Raw genomic sequence first — 15,644 nt, 5'->3', positions numbered from 1 at the left:
GAACCACCATCACACCCTGGTCCAAAAGGAATTTCAGATCGGGCAATGGTCGAGAGACTTTGGATCTTAAGAGGTTTGGGGTGATGCAGTAGGTGTTCTCTGGGTCATATGCTGTACCTATGTTCTATATGTACCTATATGCTGTACCTATGTTCTGAATGTATGGATCGTGCTGTGTGATGAAGACATTATCCACTACTATGGACTGATCTAACCTTTCTGAACTAAATTGGACTATGATCCTGTCCCTGTTTCTCTCACCTCTCTCCGCATAGTTGAGAAACATAACTGTGCTCTAACATTAGGCCTACTAGGAAGTGCTCTAACATTAGGCCTACTAGGAAGTGCTCTAACATCAGGCTTACTAGGAAGTGCTCTACCATCAGGCTTACTAGGAAGTGCTCTAACATTTGGCCTACTAGGAAGTGCTCTAACATTTGGCCTACTAGGAAGTGCTCTAACATTAGGCCAACTAGGAAGTGCTCTAACATTAGGCCTACTAGGAAGTGCTCTAACATCAGGCCTACTAGGAAGTGCTCTAACATCAGGCCTACTAGGAAGTGCTCTAACATTAGGCCTATTAGGATGTGCTCTAACATTAGGCCTACTAGGAAGTGCTCTAACATCAGGCCCACTAGGAAGTGCTCTAACATCAGGCCTACTAGGAAGTGCTCTAACATTAGGCCTATTAGGTAGTGCTCTAACATCAGGCCTACTAGGAAGTGCTCTAACATCTGGCCTACTAGGAAGTGCTCTAACATTAGGCCTACTAGGAAGTGCTCTAACATTAGGCCTACTAGGAAGTGCTCTAACATTAGGCCTACTAGGAAGTGCTCTAACATTAGGCCTACTAGGAAGTGCTCTAACATTAGGCCTACTAGGTAGTGCTCTAACATTAGACCTACTAGGAAGTGCTCTAACATTAGGCCTACTAGGAAGTGCTCTAACATTAGGCCTACTAGGAGGTGCTCTAACATTAGGCCTACTAGGAAGTGCTCTAACATTTGGCCTACTAGGAAGTACTCTAACATTTGGCCTACTAGGAAGTGCTCTAACATTAGGCCTACTAGGAAGTGCTCTAACATTAGGCCTACTAGGTAGTGCTCTAACATTAGGCCTACTAGGTAGTGCTCTAACAGTAGGCCTACTAGGAAGTGATTTAACATTAGGCCTACTAGGAAGTGCTCTAACATTAGGCCTACTAGGAAGTGCTCTAACATTAGGCCTACTAGGAAGTGCTCTAAAATTAGGTCTACTAGGAAGTGCTCTAACATTAGGCCTACTAGGAAGTGCTCTAACATTAGGTGTATTGGTATTGAGATTCCCTTGTGAGTAGTAACTTCCACTCCTCAACGGACAATATAGGTAACGGAGGGTGTCTGTCAGCATTTCCATAGAAATTAAAGCTAAAGTGTCCCCTGGTTGGATTGAAATTGTTGTCGTTGTTGTCAATGTTCATGTTGTTGGCTAGCCAGTGGAGCAGCATCAGGTCATGTTGTGGACAGGTCTGGCCAAAGTCCATGTCCTTTAGATCATCTATTGAATTAAGCGTTCCTTTGATAGCACATGCTGCGTTCAGGGACAGAAAAACAATGAAACAACACTTTAAGCCCTTTCCACCCATGGCCAACCTAAGAAAAAGGTAAAATAACAATGGTTGCATCTTTGATAAAAAATGTTTTACAGAGAACTGCACACACACAATCTCATGAGTAGATAGCTCGCCATCACGGGCTAGCTATTTTGACACCCACCAAGTTTGGTACTCACCAAACTCAGATTTACTAGAAGAAAAATTGGATTACCTTTGCTGTTCTTCGTCAGAATGCACTCCCAGGACTTCTACTTCAATAAGAAATGTTGGTTTGGTTCCAAATAATCCATAGTTATATCCAAATAGCGGCGTTTTGTTGTGCGTTCAAGACACTATCCGAAGGGTAAAGAAGGGTGACGTGCCCGGCGCGTTTCGTGACAAAAAATGTCAAAATATTCCATTACCGTACTTCGAAGCATGTCAAACGCTGTTTAAAATCCATTTTTATGCCATTTTTCTCATAAAAAAGCGATAATATTCCGACCGGGAATCTGCGTTTAGGTAAACAGACGAAAGAAAATAAAGCATGGGGTCGACTCGGGCACGCGCCTAAGCCCATAGTACTCTGATCGGCCACTTGCCAAACGCGATAAAGTGTTTCAGCCAGAGGCTGCCTCGATATCGTTCAGCTTTTTCCCGGGCTCTGAGAGCCTATGGGAGCCGTAGGAAGTGTCACGCTCAAGAGTTTTGGAGAGAAAAGAAAGAAGGGATAATGGTCTGTAGTTGTTGACATTGGAGGGATCGAGTGTAGGTTTTTTGAGAAGGGGTGCAACTCTCGCTCTCTTGAAGACGGAAGGGACGTAGCCAGCGGTCAAGGAAGAGTTGATGAGCGAGGTGAGGTAAGGGAGAAGGTCTCCGGAAATGGTCTGGAGAAGAGAGGAGGGGATAGGGTCAAGCGGGCAGGTTGTTGGGCGGCCGGCCGTCACAAGACACAAGATTTCATCTGGAGAGAGAGGGGAGAAAGAGGTCAAAGCATAGGGTAGGGCAATGTGAGCAGGACCAGTGGTGTCGTTTGACTTAACAAACGAGGATCGGATGTCGTCGACCTTCTTTTCAAAATGGTTGATGAAGTCATCCGCAGAGAGGGAGGAGGGGGGAGGGGGAGGAGGATTCAGGAGGGAGGAGAAGGTGGCAAAGAGCTTCCTAGGGTTGGAGGCAGAGGCAGAGCTTCCTAGGGTTAGAGTGGTATAAAGTGGCTTTAGCAGCAGAAACAGAGGAGGAAAATGTAGAGAGGAGGGAGTGAAAAGATGCCATGTCCGCAGGGAGGCTAGTTTTCCTCCATTTCCGCTCGTCTGCCCGGAGCCCTGCTCTGTGAGTTCGCAATGAGTCGTCAAGCCACGGAGCAGGAGGGGAGGTCCGAGCCGGCCGGGAGGATAGGGGACATAGAGAGTCAAAGGATGCAGAAAGGGAGGAGAGGAGGGTTGAGGAGGCAGAATCAGGAGATTGGTTGGGGAAGGATTGAGCAGAGGGAAGAGATGATAGGATGGAAGAGGAGAGAGTAGCAGGAGAGAGAGAGTGAAGGTTGCGACGGCGCAATACCATCTGACTAGGGGCAGAGTGAGTAGTGTTGGAGGAGAGCGAGAGGGAAAAGGATACAAGGTAGTGATCGGAGACTTGGAGGGGAGTTGCAGTGAGATTAGTAGAAGAACAGCATCTAGTAAAGATGAGGTCAAGCGTATTGCCTGCCTTGTGAGTAGGGGGGACGGTGAGAGGGTGAGGTCAAAAGAGGAGAGGAGTGGAAAGAAGGAGGCAGAGAGAAATGAGTCAAAGGTAGATGTAGGGAGGTTAAAGTCACCCAGAACTGTGAGGGGTGAGCCATCCTCAGGAAAGGAACTTATCAAGGCGTCAAGCTCATTGATGAACTCTCCAAGGGAACCTGGAGGGCGATAAATGGTAAGGATGTTAAGCTTGAATGGGCTAGTGACTGTGACAGCATGGAATTCAAAGGAGGAGATAGACAGATGGGTCAGGGGAGAAAGGGAGAATGTCCAATTGGGAGAGATGAGGATTCCAGTGCCACCACCCCGCTGACCAGATGCTCTCGGGGTATGCGAGAACACGTGGGCAGACGAGGAGAGAGCAGTAGGGGTAGCAGTGTTTTCTGTGGTAATCCATGTTTCCGTCAGCGCCAAGAAGTCGAGGGACTGGAGGGTAGCATAGGCTGAGATGAACTCTGCCTTGTTGGCCGCAGACCGGCAGTTCCAGAGGCTGCCGGAGACCTGGAACTCCATGTGGGTCATGCGCGCTGGGACCACCAGGTTAGAGTGGCAGCGGCCACGCGATGTGAAGCGTTTGTATGGCCTGTGCAGAGAGGAGAGAACAGGGATAGACCGACACATAGTTGATAGGCTACAGGAAAGGCTACGCTAATGCAAAGAAGATTGGCATGAAAATTAACTAAACAACTGAGGAAGCGAGAGAGCAGTGCCTCTCTCACTAACAATTCACTGAAACACTAAAACACTAAAATATAACTTTTCTAGCTTCCACTTAGAAATTATTTCTATGTTTAAGTTCTAGTTTTTCTATTTCTATGTTGGGATTGTTTGGGTTGATCTCTGATCCTCGTTGCCTCTGATTAGAGTTCATATATAAGTAGGGGTTTTTCTCTTCCTGTTTTGTGGGTTATTATCTTTTGAGTAGGGTGTTTCCTCTCTGCGTCACGGTTTGTTGTTTTTGTGTTTTCAAGTATTTAAGTGTATTGCATTTAGTTTCACGTTTAATAAATATGTGGAACCACAAACACACTGCATTTTGGTCCGATCCTTCAAACAGCCGTGACACCTGTGAAGTTGTGACGTGCGACATATGCTTAGCTTCTTGAAACGGGTCATAAATGTCCCCCCCCTCATCAATACCCTCCTTTCCTTGAGGATGGTCATGTGTATCCTACCTGAGTCCTTGAAATCTGCCACACCCACTTTGAATCAGCTTTTGTTTTGTAGGACGAGAAAAGCATGCACACATTTAAAAACAATATGTGACTTATCGTATTATCTATACAATGTCTTGCACATCAAACTTAATTTGTTTTGCTGACTTGTGAGTGGAGAAGTAGAACCTCTCCTCATTTACCTTTGACCTTTTTCAAAAGGAGGCGAGAGAGGACGGAAGAGAGATGACGCAAGAGTTGTGTAAATGCCATTGTACTGGTTATGTGTCTGTAGGCTACAAGAATCTTCCCTGTGGCTCAGTTGGTAGAGCATGGTGTTTGTGATGCCAGTATGGTGTTTGCAACGCCAGGGTTGTGGGTTTGATTCCCACAGGGGGCCAGTACAAAAAAATGTATGAAATGTATGCATTCACTACTGTAAGTTGCTCTGGATAAGAGTGTCTGCTAAATGACTAAAATGTTTAAAAAAATTGAATGTGATGAGTCATTTCGCAAACAAAGGACTCTTTTTGAACAGATCTTTTTGGGGAAGGTTGAAACCGAATCACCTGTGTAAAAGAAGTAATTTGGATTCCTGGTTTGCGTATTGCTACTACTGCTTCTTGATCATCTGCAGATAAAAGCATTAGTTGAAGATGGTTATTCCTCACTGCAGGAACAATGGAAAGTAAGGAGAGAGCCTCATTCTGGTCCACGCATTTTTTCAGCAAATTGTTTTTTGCAGGTCACCTAATAATTTCATCAGTTAAACTGTATTTGAACTCACATGTCATGGTCTCATGTCATGGCAGGCAGCTTTTTAGGGTTTACATGAAATGTCGCAATTTTTTTGCTGAACTAAGTGCTGTTTGGAGCTAAATTAATTGTTCTTCAAGCTGAGTGGAGCCAAATAATCCGGCTCACCGAAAAGACTCGGAATGCCCATCCCTACCACTAGAAGCATGGCTTTCATTTCTATAGAAACTCTGACAGACCCAGCGCATTACATTCTCTGCATTCTGAAAGTGAAAGGCACTCTAGCGATAAGTTTCATTTCTGATGAAACATGAGTGACGCAGTGATGTTGTAGATCAGCCTTGGTAAAACTCTGTTTTTCTGACCCTTGTCTTGTATCTGCCCTGTGTACTGGTTATGTGTATGTAGGCTACAAGAAGCACCTTTTAGTTCATTTCAATCTTGGGTTCTGTTGACAAAGAAGAGAAACAAACACAGTAAAACTAGATTTTGGTGGTAGGCTGCACAAGAAGGTGAGTGACATTTTTATTGGGACTCATTTGTTTTGTTTTGATGTGAGGACTTATTACATCATATTACAGTATTGATCATGTTTACAAGTTTCCAAATGTTATTTTGGAAAACCTCATCGTACATATTGGGACATATTGGTCTGATATAGTTACAGTTCACTCCAAAATAAAAGTTTGTCAGATATCTTTTGACATTTTTAGTGCTAACAATTTCAGACCTAGCATTTTTTGGGAGTCCTAAAACGTTAAACCTATTGCCAACCACAAGAAATAAGCTACTGATACAGACTATACATACCGTGTAATGTGAGGACTTATTACATCGTATTACATTATTGGGACATAGGTCCGATATAGTGACAGTTAACTTCAAAATGAAAGTTAGTCAGATATTTTCTGATGTTTTGTGGAGAGTCCTAAAACTTTTAACGTATTGCCGAGCACTAGAAATAAGTTACAGATGTATTTATTTATTTGTTTATTAATTTATTTAATAAATGTGCAAATGTTTACACAATATTTATTTTGTCACAGGCTGGCCATGGTTGGAAGGGGATTCCTGGGTTGTTTCATCTTGTGTCTGTCTCTGGCCTCAGTATGCGCTGTCAAAGGAACCCTTAAATCAATAGATGATCTCAAGGGAATAGAGTTTGGTCACACCTCTCCTCGGCACGGCCTCATGCTACTCCACTGGCTAGCCAACAACATTTACAATGGACAACAAAGGCAACATGAGACTCAATTTCAACCCAGCCAGGAGAGACTATGGCTTTCATTTCTATGGAAACGCTGATAATCCCCATCTATTACCTATTCTGCCCTATCAACGTGGAAATTACTACTCACTAGGGAATCTTGCTGACAATAACAACAACAATGATGCTTTGGCACTTCCTGATTATGTAACTCAAAGATTCTACAACTCAAGGGGACCTGAGAACAACAGGGACAGGGTCATACTCAGAGTTAGGGATGAAGGGTCCAATCAGTTCATAGTAGACGAGGTCTATGTCACACAGCACTATCCACGAAATGAAAACAGAGGAAGTGCCTATGATCCAGACAATACATACCGTGTCAATGTCAGCCTCCTTAGACAAATCCAAAGTCTACCAACCATTAACCTAAATTATATTCTACAAACATATAATGTAGAGATCAACGACAATATTCTGGAGCATCTGGAAAACACCTGGAGAGACACACCTGGTCTGGCACTTCTTCTGGCTATTGTATTGTACTTTACACGTCCCAAAACCTTAATTAAGGACCAAGCGTTTGGTTTAATATTACAATCCAAGAGGGTCATGGAGGATAAGGATAATACATTGATTAAGCTTGAGGTGAAAACCACAAATAGAGGAAAAGCCAGGATCATCTGGAGTGGTATCCCCAAGAGGCTATTGGACCAGGGGCGTAATGGTGGTTCTTTATAAGAGCAATAACCCTGACAGTAAGAGCGAGCTAGACAGATCATCAGTTGGGGGCAAAGCCTCTGGAAGCTATAACACCTCAGTACCCCTTAACCCTGGTCTCCAGGTCAGGCTCCATAAGGAGGTAAAAACATGGTGGAATTACTTGGGATTTGGGTCTCCAACTGGAGAGGAGATCTGGAGAGGTTCTGAGTTTCACGATGCCAACAGAGAGATTCCTGTTGATATTAACGGACATGACGCCAGTCTGCAGCTCTTTGTGAAGGATGGAAAGGCCTGCGCTCGTCTGTACGTAAAGAGGTCCTTCACTGACTGGAAGAAAACGTTTAATAACTCCTGGGTTGGGTTCTACTCTTCTGAAGGCACCCTGGATCATAACACCTGGCAGTGGGCTGTAAAGTTCTCTGAGGAAAGCCGCTCTGATTGGGCAGGTATACGTGGGTGTAATGTCTATGTGTATGAGTCTAGTATGACCATGTCTCCTGGGGTCCAGGCCAGATTCATACTGGAGAAATCTGGGGGTGAAAAGGCACGCACTCCACCCTGGGAGAGATTTGTCCAGGGGTGAGCTCACCTGATAACATGATCTATGATGTTGATATTCTCATTTTTAACTGCTTTTGTAATTGCTTTTGTTAATGTTTAACATTTATGTACCCTGCTTTTCATTTGGTTTATTTTAATTGCTAATCTGTGTGAAGTGTAAAAGAGAATCTGTTCCCAAAAATCCCTTCTGTTCCTCTTTCTTTGCTATTTTGAGGGGATGACTACGAGCTGTTGGTGTGGGTAGGTGGCTTGACCTGTCCTCATGACAAATCATTCAGTACATTACTTTTTTTTCCTCTTTATGATTCATCATGGGCTGGAGATCTTTGTAGGGAAAGTTTGGATACCTAGCCAGTTGCACAACTGAATGCATTCAACTAAATGTATATTCTGCATTTTATCCAAACCCTCTGAATCCACGTCGTCGGTGTCTGGGGAGCAGTTGTTGGGGGTTAATTGCCTTGCTCAAGTGCAGAACAAAAATGTTTTCCACATTTGCGGCCTGGGGATTCAAACAAGTAACCTTACTGGGTTGCTGGCCCAATGCTCCTATCCGCCATGCTACCTGCTGCATTGTTGTTGTTGTTTCTGTTTTTGTTTTGTGAAAATTCAATGAAAATATAATCACAAAAAAAGCTACATGATAAATTCAAGATAAAATATAAAAAACTAACAAAATGGTGGAGTTTTTCTTATCCCAGGATCCACTCTTGAGCCCTTCAATGATATGCTCGTGGAAGATGAGTGTGAACATCTGACTGGAATTATGCAGGAGCTGGACAGTGGTGATTTTGGACAAATCTCATATCAGTAGTCAGTCACTGAAGTCGGTCTACAGTGGTTTCCATACCTATTCACACTATGGTTTGCAAATGGAATCAGCCATGACCCACCAGCCAGTCCTGAACCACCATTTAGGAAAGTGAAATACATAATGTAACCCCTTTGAACCCAAATCCCCCTACCAATGCAGCAGGGGGTGGCACCTAAAAAGTGACATACTGTAGGTGTGGTTATACTTGTGTAAGCTCCCTAAGCTAATGCCTATGCTTAAGCTTAGCAGGTTAACACAGTTTTGTGGCCTGCAGGAGACCTAGGCTAGAAACCAGTCTTTTTATTTGGTGCAGTGACCTGAATAGGTAGTCGTGTGGAGGTGGTGAAATGGGTGGTGGAGCATAACCAAGAAGGTTCTGTATGTTTAGTAACCTAAAGAGGCTAGAGTGACAGGCCAGTAACTGGAAGGTTGTTAGTTCAACCCTGGGTCTCTTGTTACCTTGTTGAAGTATGGTGCCGCATGTACTGTAGCCTAGAGGTTGGAGGGGAGGCTAACATCTGGGGGGTTGCTGGTTTGAATCCTGGGGCTGATGGAAAAAATCTGGTGGAAGTGAACCTGCAATTGGAGGGTTGCTGGTGTCTATTTCTAGAAGCCATCTCCTGCCTTTGTGCTCTTGAGAAAGGCACAACCACAAAACAGTCTAAAGTGTAGTCTTTATCTCGGGGAAGCTAACACAAGTCTCACACAAGATTACTCAACAAGCAAGTGAGGTTCACCAAACAAAAAAACAACCCCTGTTACACTTCACCCCATTTGACCTTCCCCTCCTAGCAGAGACCTGTCCAGACACAGACTGGATTCTAACCCGGGTCTCCTGGGCACCACAAGGTCTCAAACAAGGTTACTCATCATGACACACAGCCTGTTGTGTGTACGTTGTGTCAGGGGTTGTACAAGTTCCAGTTGTACAATGGCAAACTGTGTGTGTGTGTGTGTGTGTGTGTGTGTGTGTAGGTGCGTGTGTAAGTGTGTATGTGTGTGTGTGTGTAATTGGTGGTATGTGGTGGTATGTGGTATCAAATTGAGAGAAGTAATACATAAAAACATTGATTTTGGTATTGTTGTGGAAATTCTACACATGGAACACCTGAAGTCAATCTTAAATGAATCATTGTTTATTAACAGCAAACTGGAGAGGTCACAGTCAAACTTAGATGCATAAAGTACCGGTCTGAAGTGAGCTCCGCTGGGGCTGTCCCATTAGTTCTGTTATATACTGCTTACACAGACAAGTTCTAGTTGCATGATTTAGCTAATTCATAATTCATAATTAATTCATCATTAACATGTGGTTCATGCATGTGACAGACCAATACCTCACAAGGCTTCTTCTCTCCAAGCTGAAACCTTGAATCTGAGATATCCATTGTTCTCAAAACAAGGTTCTGGGTGTACTGCCAAATTGCTCTACTGATAGTGAGGTTTCTTCACAGATATACATTCAGTCAGTCACTTGCATGAACACAGAAATTGGTTATTAAAAAAGCACAAACATCTATCACAGTATGTTATTACAAGACTGGTTGAAGTTATTATCGCTATTCTTCAAAAAAGTTATTATTTGCCAGAATACGTAATAACCAGTGGGTAATGTAATAACTTATTACATTTAGTGGGAAAAGTTAATACGTTAACCGTTCAACATTTAACCAGGTTATCCGGCAAGTTATTATATTAACCGGTTTTATTACATAGAAACGTTATTACATTAACCGTTGTTACATGCCCTCCTAAATCGTAAAATGTACTGTGTTTCTCTCACATGAAGGAGGGCTCAGGACTGAGTTTCATTCCAAAAAGTGTGTTTCTTCCTTCTACCCTTATTCACTTTCCCTTCATTATAACCTTATTCCTTCTACCTACATTACACAAAATGTGTATTTTGTATATAAATGTATTCTATGCCATTGTGTAAAATAACCAAAATGAATAGTTTAGTAGATGCTAGTATAATAAACACAAACTGTATCTTTCAGAAATACAAAGATATGTTTAACTTGTTGCCTAGAAACAGGAAAATCACACTGTTGAAATTGCATACAGTGTTGATTCCCTCCACTGCCTTCACCCTGGGAGACAAGACGTTATGTTTCAGGAAAAGTTATGGCAACGTTTTTCTGCTCCTAAGCAACAAGCTACCAACTGTTCAGGGCAAGGTATTTAGCGTAGAAGGAAGAGAACAACTCTACTGCAATGAAACTCAGCCATGAGTCCTCCTCCATGTTGGCTATGTGTGATAAATATAGTACTTTGTAATGACCAATAGAGGGCAGTACATCACACAGCTGTTGTTGGACCAGAGGTGTGCAACATGGGTTCCTGATAGCCACAGTGTCTGCTAATTTTCCTTTGACTGGCACTTAACTTACCTGACCCATTACTGCCCCTGATTGGTCTGAGAGTGAATTATTTTGGTTTATCTAAATCAGTTGCTACATCATACTAACATGCTGACCAAACCGGACACACGCGAGCGACCGTGTGTGCCATCGCACGCACATTGATTTTGTTTACCCACACCAGAAGCGATCAGGTTGAAATATCAAAACAGACTCTGAACCAATTATATTAATTTGGGGACAAGTCGAAAATCATTAAACATTTATGACAATTTAGCTAGCTAGCTTGCTGTTGCCAGCTAATTTGTCCTGGGATACAAACATTGGGTTCTTATTTGACCTGAAATGCACAAGGTCCTCTACACCCACAATTAATCCACAGATAAAACTGTAAACCGAATTCCTTTCTTGTCATCTCTCCTCCTTCCTCAGGCTTCTTCTTGTTATTTTTGACTTAATATGGCAGTTGGCAACCAACTTTACAGCATTACTACAACCTACCGGAGTGTGGACCTAAATTAATCTTTCAATCACCCATGTGGGTATATGCTCTTAAAAACCTATGAGGAGATGGCACGTGGGTATATGCTTCTAAAAACCTATGAGGAGATGGCACGTGGGTATATGCTTCTAAAAACCTATGAGGAGATGGCACGTGGGTATATGCTCTTAAAAACCTATGAGGAGATGGCATGTGGGTATATGCTCTTAAAAACCTATGAGGAGCTGGCATGTGGGTATATGCTCTTAAAAACCTATGAGGAGATGGCACGTGGGTATATGCTTCTAAAAACCTATGAGGAGATGGCACGTGGGTATATGCTCTTAAAAACCTATGAGGAGATGGCACGTGGGTATATGCTTCTAAAAACCTATGAGGAGATGGCACGTGGGTATATGCTTCTAAAAACCTATGAGGAGATGGCACGTGGGTATATGCTCTTAAAAACCTATGAGGAGATGGCATGTGGGTATATGCTTCTAAAAACCTATGAGGAGATGGCACGTGGGTATATGCTCTTAAAAACCTATGAGGAGATGGGAGAGGCCGGACTGGCAGCATGTTGAGCGTCCCAAATAGAACCGATTTCTATTTTAGCGCCTGGCCATGCAGTCGCTCGCTGATGCCCACGAGCAGTGTGAGTGCAATGACTGAATAATGTGTATATGTACATTTATTTTGCAACCCTTGCGCACACAACATGTTCGCTCTGGTCAGCATGTAAGGCTCCAGGACTGGCTGGTCACTGGTTAGTCATGGCTGATTCCTTTTCCAGCTCTGTCTCTCTATCTGCGATTGTTACAGATCTACCTGTGACCATCCCAACACAAACTACCCACTAGGCAAACACTGGTTGAATCAACACAAACTGTGGATTACCACACCAAACCCACCAGAGGTTAATACTGTAGGCCCATGGTTAATAGATCCATGGATTATGACGGGGAATTAAAAGTACAGGGTAATCTGTCTCTCTCTCTCTCTCACACACACAGAAACGAGCACACGTGCTGCGCTGCACTACACTACATTGGTAATTCAAAAGGGAGGTGGGGGAGGGAAATAAGGTCACACTGACATTTCAGCATCATGGGGTCTGAATCATGTAGCATGGACATGGGACATGTCAGCTAAATAACGTTATTAAGAGTCAGATCATATTGGAGGGAACCACTTCTGTTCTCAGTAGAACAACACATACTCCAGGTGTGAAGGGAGAAAAGAGAGGGAGGAAGGACAGTGTAGTGGGCTGGGATTGGATGGCCCGGCCAAAGCTAAATTCTATCCTAACTCATTCAAAATACACTATACCTCATCAATATTCTATCAAGAGTCTTATGAGTTACTGGAAAGTGATAAAAATGTATTTGGAGTGGATAAGTACCCTAAATAACTCAATAACAGTAATGTTACTTGTTTTACTGTAATCAAATAAGAACAGCAATGCCATTTTTCATCTGCACTGTGTACTGTGCACCTGACAGACCCCGCCTATGACCTTTTATGACCACTGAAAGTGATTTACTCACTAGGGATACGTTTAATTTCAGATTAAACATGAGTGACCCAGTGACGTCATAGATCAGCCTTTGTAAAACTCAGTTTTGCTGACCCTTGTCGTCTTGTATCTGCACTGTGTACTGGTTATGTGTATGTAAGCTACAAGGAGCACCTTTTAGTCTGTTTAAATCTTGGGATCTGTTGACAGAGAAGAGAGAAATAAACACAGTCAAAACTAGATTCTGGAGGTAGGCTGCACAAGAAGGTTAGTGCGATTTTTGGATGTGACTTATTACATCATATTACAGTATTGATCATGTTTACAAGTTTCCAAATGTTCTTTTGGAAATCCTTAGGGACATAGGTTGGGACATAGGTTCGATATAGTGACAATTCTCTCCAAAATTAATTTGTCAAATATTTTCTGACATTTTGGGGGGTCCTAAAACTTTTAACGCATTGCCAACCACTAGAAATAAGTTACAGATGTACTTATTTGTTTATGTTTTACTGAAGGTGCAAATGTTGTTTTGTCATAGGTTGGCAATGGTTGGTAGGGGCTTCCTGGGTTGTTTAATCCTGTGTTTGTCTCTGGCCTCAGTATGCGCTATCAAAAGTACCCTTAATTCAATTAAGGATATCAAGGACATAGACTTTGGACACACCTATCCCCCACAACGGGTGACAGGTAGCCTAGTGGTTAGAAGCAGGTAGCCTAGTGGTTAGAGGCAGGTAGCCTAGTGGTTAGAGGCAGGTAGCCTGGTGGTTAGACCGTTGGGCCAGTAACCGCAAGGTTGCTGGATAAAAACCCAGAGCTGACAAGTTAAAAATCTGTCGTTCTTCCCCTGAACAAGGATTTAACCCACTGTTCCCCGGTAGGCCGTCATTGGAAAGAATTTGCTTTTAACTGACTTGCCTAGTTAAATAAAGATTACATAAAAAAAATAAACAAGGCTTGATGCTTCTTCACTAGCTGACAACATTTACACTTACGGCAACATGAGACTCAATTTCAACCCAACCAGGAGAGACTATGCCTAGTTCGTTACCTTTTCTGCTTCCTGAAAGCAGAATATACTACTCACTAGGGAATAACAACTACAATGACGCTATGGTACTTCCTGAGTATGTCACTCGAAGGTTAGTCAAGTCAAAGAGAGAAATAGGGACAGGTTCATACTCAGAGTTAGAGAGGAAGAGTCCAATCAGTTCACAGTAGACGTCATACAGCACAATCCACTAAATGGAAACAGAGGAAGTGCCTATGATCCAGACAAGAAATACCTTGTCAGTTTCAACTTCCTAACACAAAGTCTCCCAACCATGAGCAGAAATGACATTCTACATATATATATCATGTAGAAATCAACAGTCTGGAGAGTCTGGAAAACAGCTGGAGACACATACCTAGTCTGGCACACATACCTAGTCTGGCACTTCTTCTGGCAATTGTATTGTCCTTTACACGTCCCCAGACCTTATTTAACCTCTATGGGATCGGTGTCACCCCCACGGGACGGTTGAGCTAACGTAGGCTAATGTGACTAGCATGAGGTTGTAAGTAACAAACAAAAATCCCAGGACATAGATATATCTGATATGGGCAGAAAGCTTAAATTATTGTTAATCTAACTGCACTGTCCAATTTGCAGTAGCTGTGAAATAATACAGTGAAATAATACCATGCTATTGTTTGAGGAGAGCGCACAATTATGAACTTGAAAATGTATTAATAAACCAATTAGGCACATTTGGGCAATCTTGATACATTATTTTGAACAGATAGGTAATGGTTCATTGGATCAGTCTAAAACTTTGCACATACACGGCTGCCATCTAGTGTCCAAAATCGAAGTTGCGCCTTTGCCGCAATAATACATTATGGCCTTTCTCTTGCATTTTAAAGATTATAGTTTTTTCTTTGCATTATCTTTTACCAGATCTAATGTGTTATATTCTCCTATATTAATTTCACATTTCCACAAACTTCAGTGTGTTTCCTTTCAAATGGTATAAAGAATATGCATATCCTTGCTTCAGGTCCTCAGCTACAGACAGTTAGATTTGGGTATGTCCTTTTAGGCGAAAATCAAAAACAAAAAAGGGTCCTCAGTACCCTTTTACACCTCAGTACCCCTTAACTCTGGTCTCCAGGTCAGGCTCCACAAGAAGGTAATGACCTTGTGTGTATTTGCCACTATTGGGGACGAGATATGTGGGAGTTCTGAATTTTATGATGCCAAAAGAGAGATTCCTGTTCGTAAAGGATGGAAAGGCCTGCGCTCTTGTAAAAAATCTCACTGCCTGGAAAACTTATCTGTGGTTCTACTCTTCAGACATCAAAGACAACCAGGAAGAGAGCCTTGTCCAGGGGTGAGCTCACCTGATAACGTGATATATGACATTGATATTTACATTTTTAACTGCCTGTGGAATTGCCTTAATGTTTGTAACATTTTTGTAAAAAAAAAATATATTTTATCCAGAGTGACTTACTGTTAGTGCATTTCTAATATAATTATTATTGGTGATTCCACTTATCACTCTATTGTAAGCCAATGGGTTTTTTAGTTTTGGTTTTGTCTTGCATTCACTCATTCAACATGGAATCTTACTGACTGGTTTGCGTGGCTTGCTTTTACGAGGGGCGCTGTTTGAGTTACAATTGTCCCAGTCAAGTGCCAAACCAGTGGCAAGTTAACGGTTGCAAAGCACTGTACATGAAAAAAGTGATTTTATTAGTCCTATGTGCAGA

At 42.5% G+C, this 15,644-nt stretch overlaps 1 pseudogene across 1 annotated transcript; it reads left to right on the top strand.

The window, feature by feature from the left end:
• Nucleotides 1–5,444: 5,444 nt before the first annotated feature.
• On the top strand, nucleotides 5,445–7,897 carry LOC106590896 (uncharacterized; annotated as a pseudogene). Its single transcript, XR_006758815.1, has 2 exons — nucleotides 5,445–5,734; nucleotides 6,269–7,897. The product of XR_006758815.1 is annotated as an uncharacterized protein (transcript).
• Nucleotides 7,898–15,644: the final 7,747 nt, after the last annotated feature.

The sequence above is a fragment of the Salmo salar genome, chromosome ssa14 (genome assembly GCF_905237065.1).
Source record: "Salmo salar chromosome ssa14, Ssal_v3.1, whole genome shotgun sequence".
In the NCBI taxonomy this organism is placed as follows: domain Eukaryota; kingdom Metazoa; phylum Chordata; class Actinopteri; order Salmoniformes; family Salmonidae; genus Salmo; species Salmo salar.
This window is presented reverse-complemented; position numbering and strand designations above follow the sequence as displayed.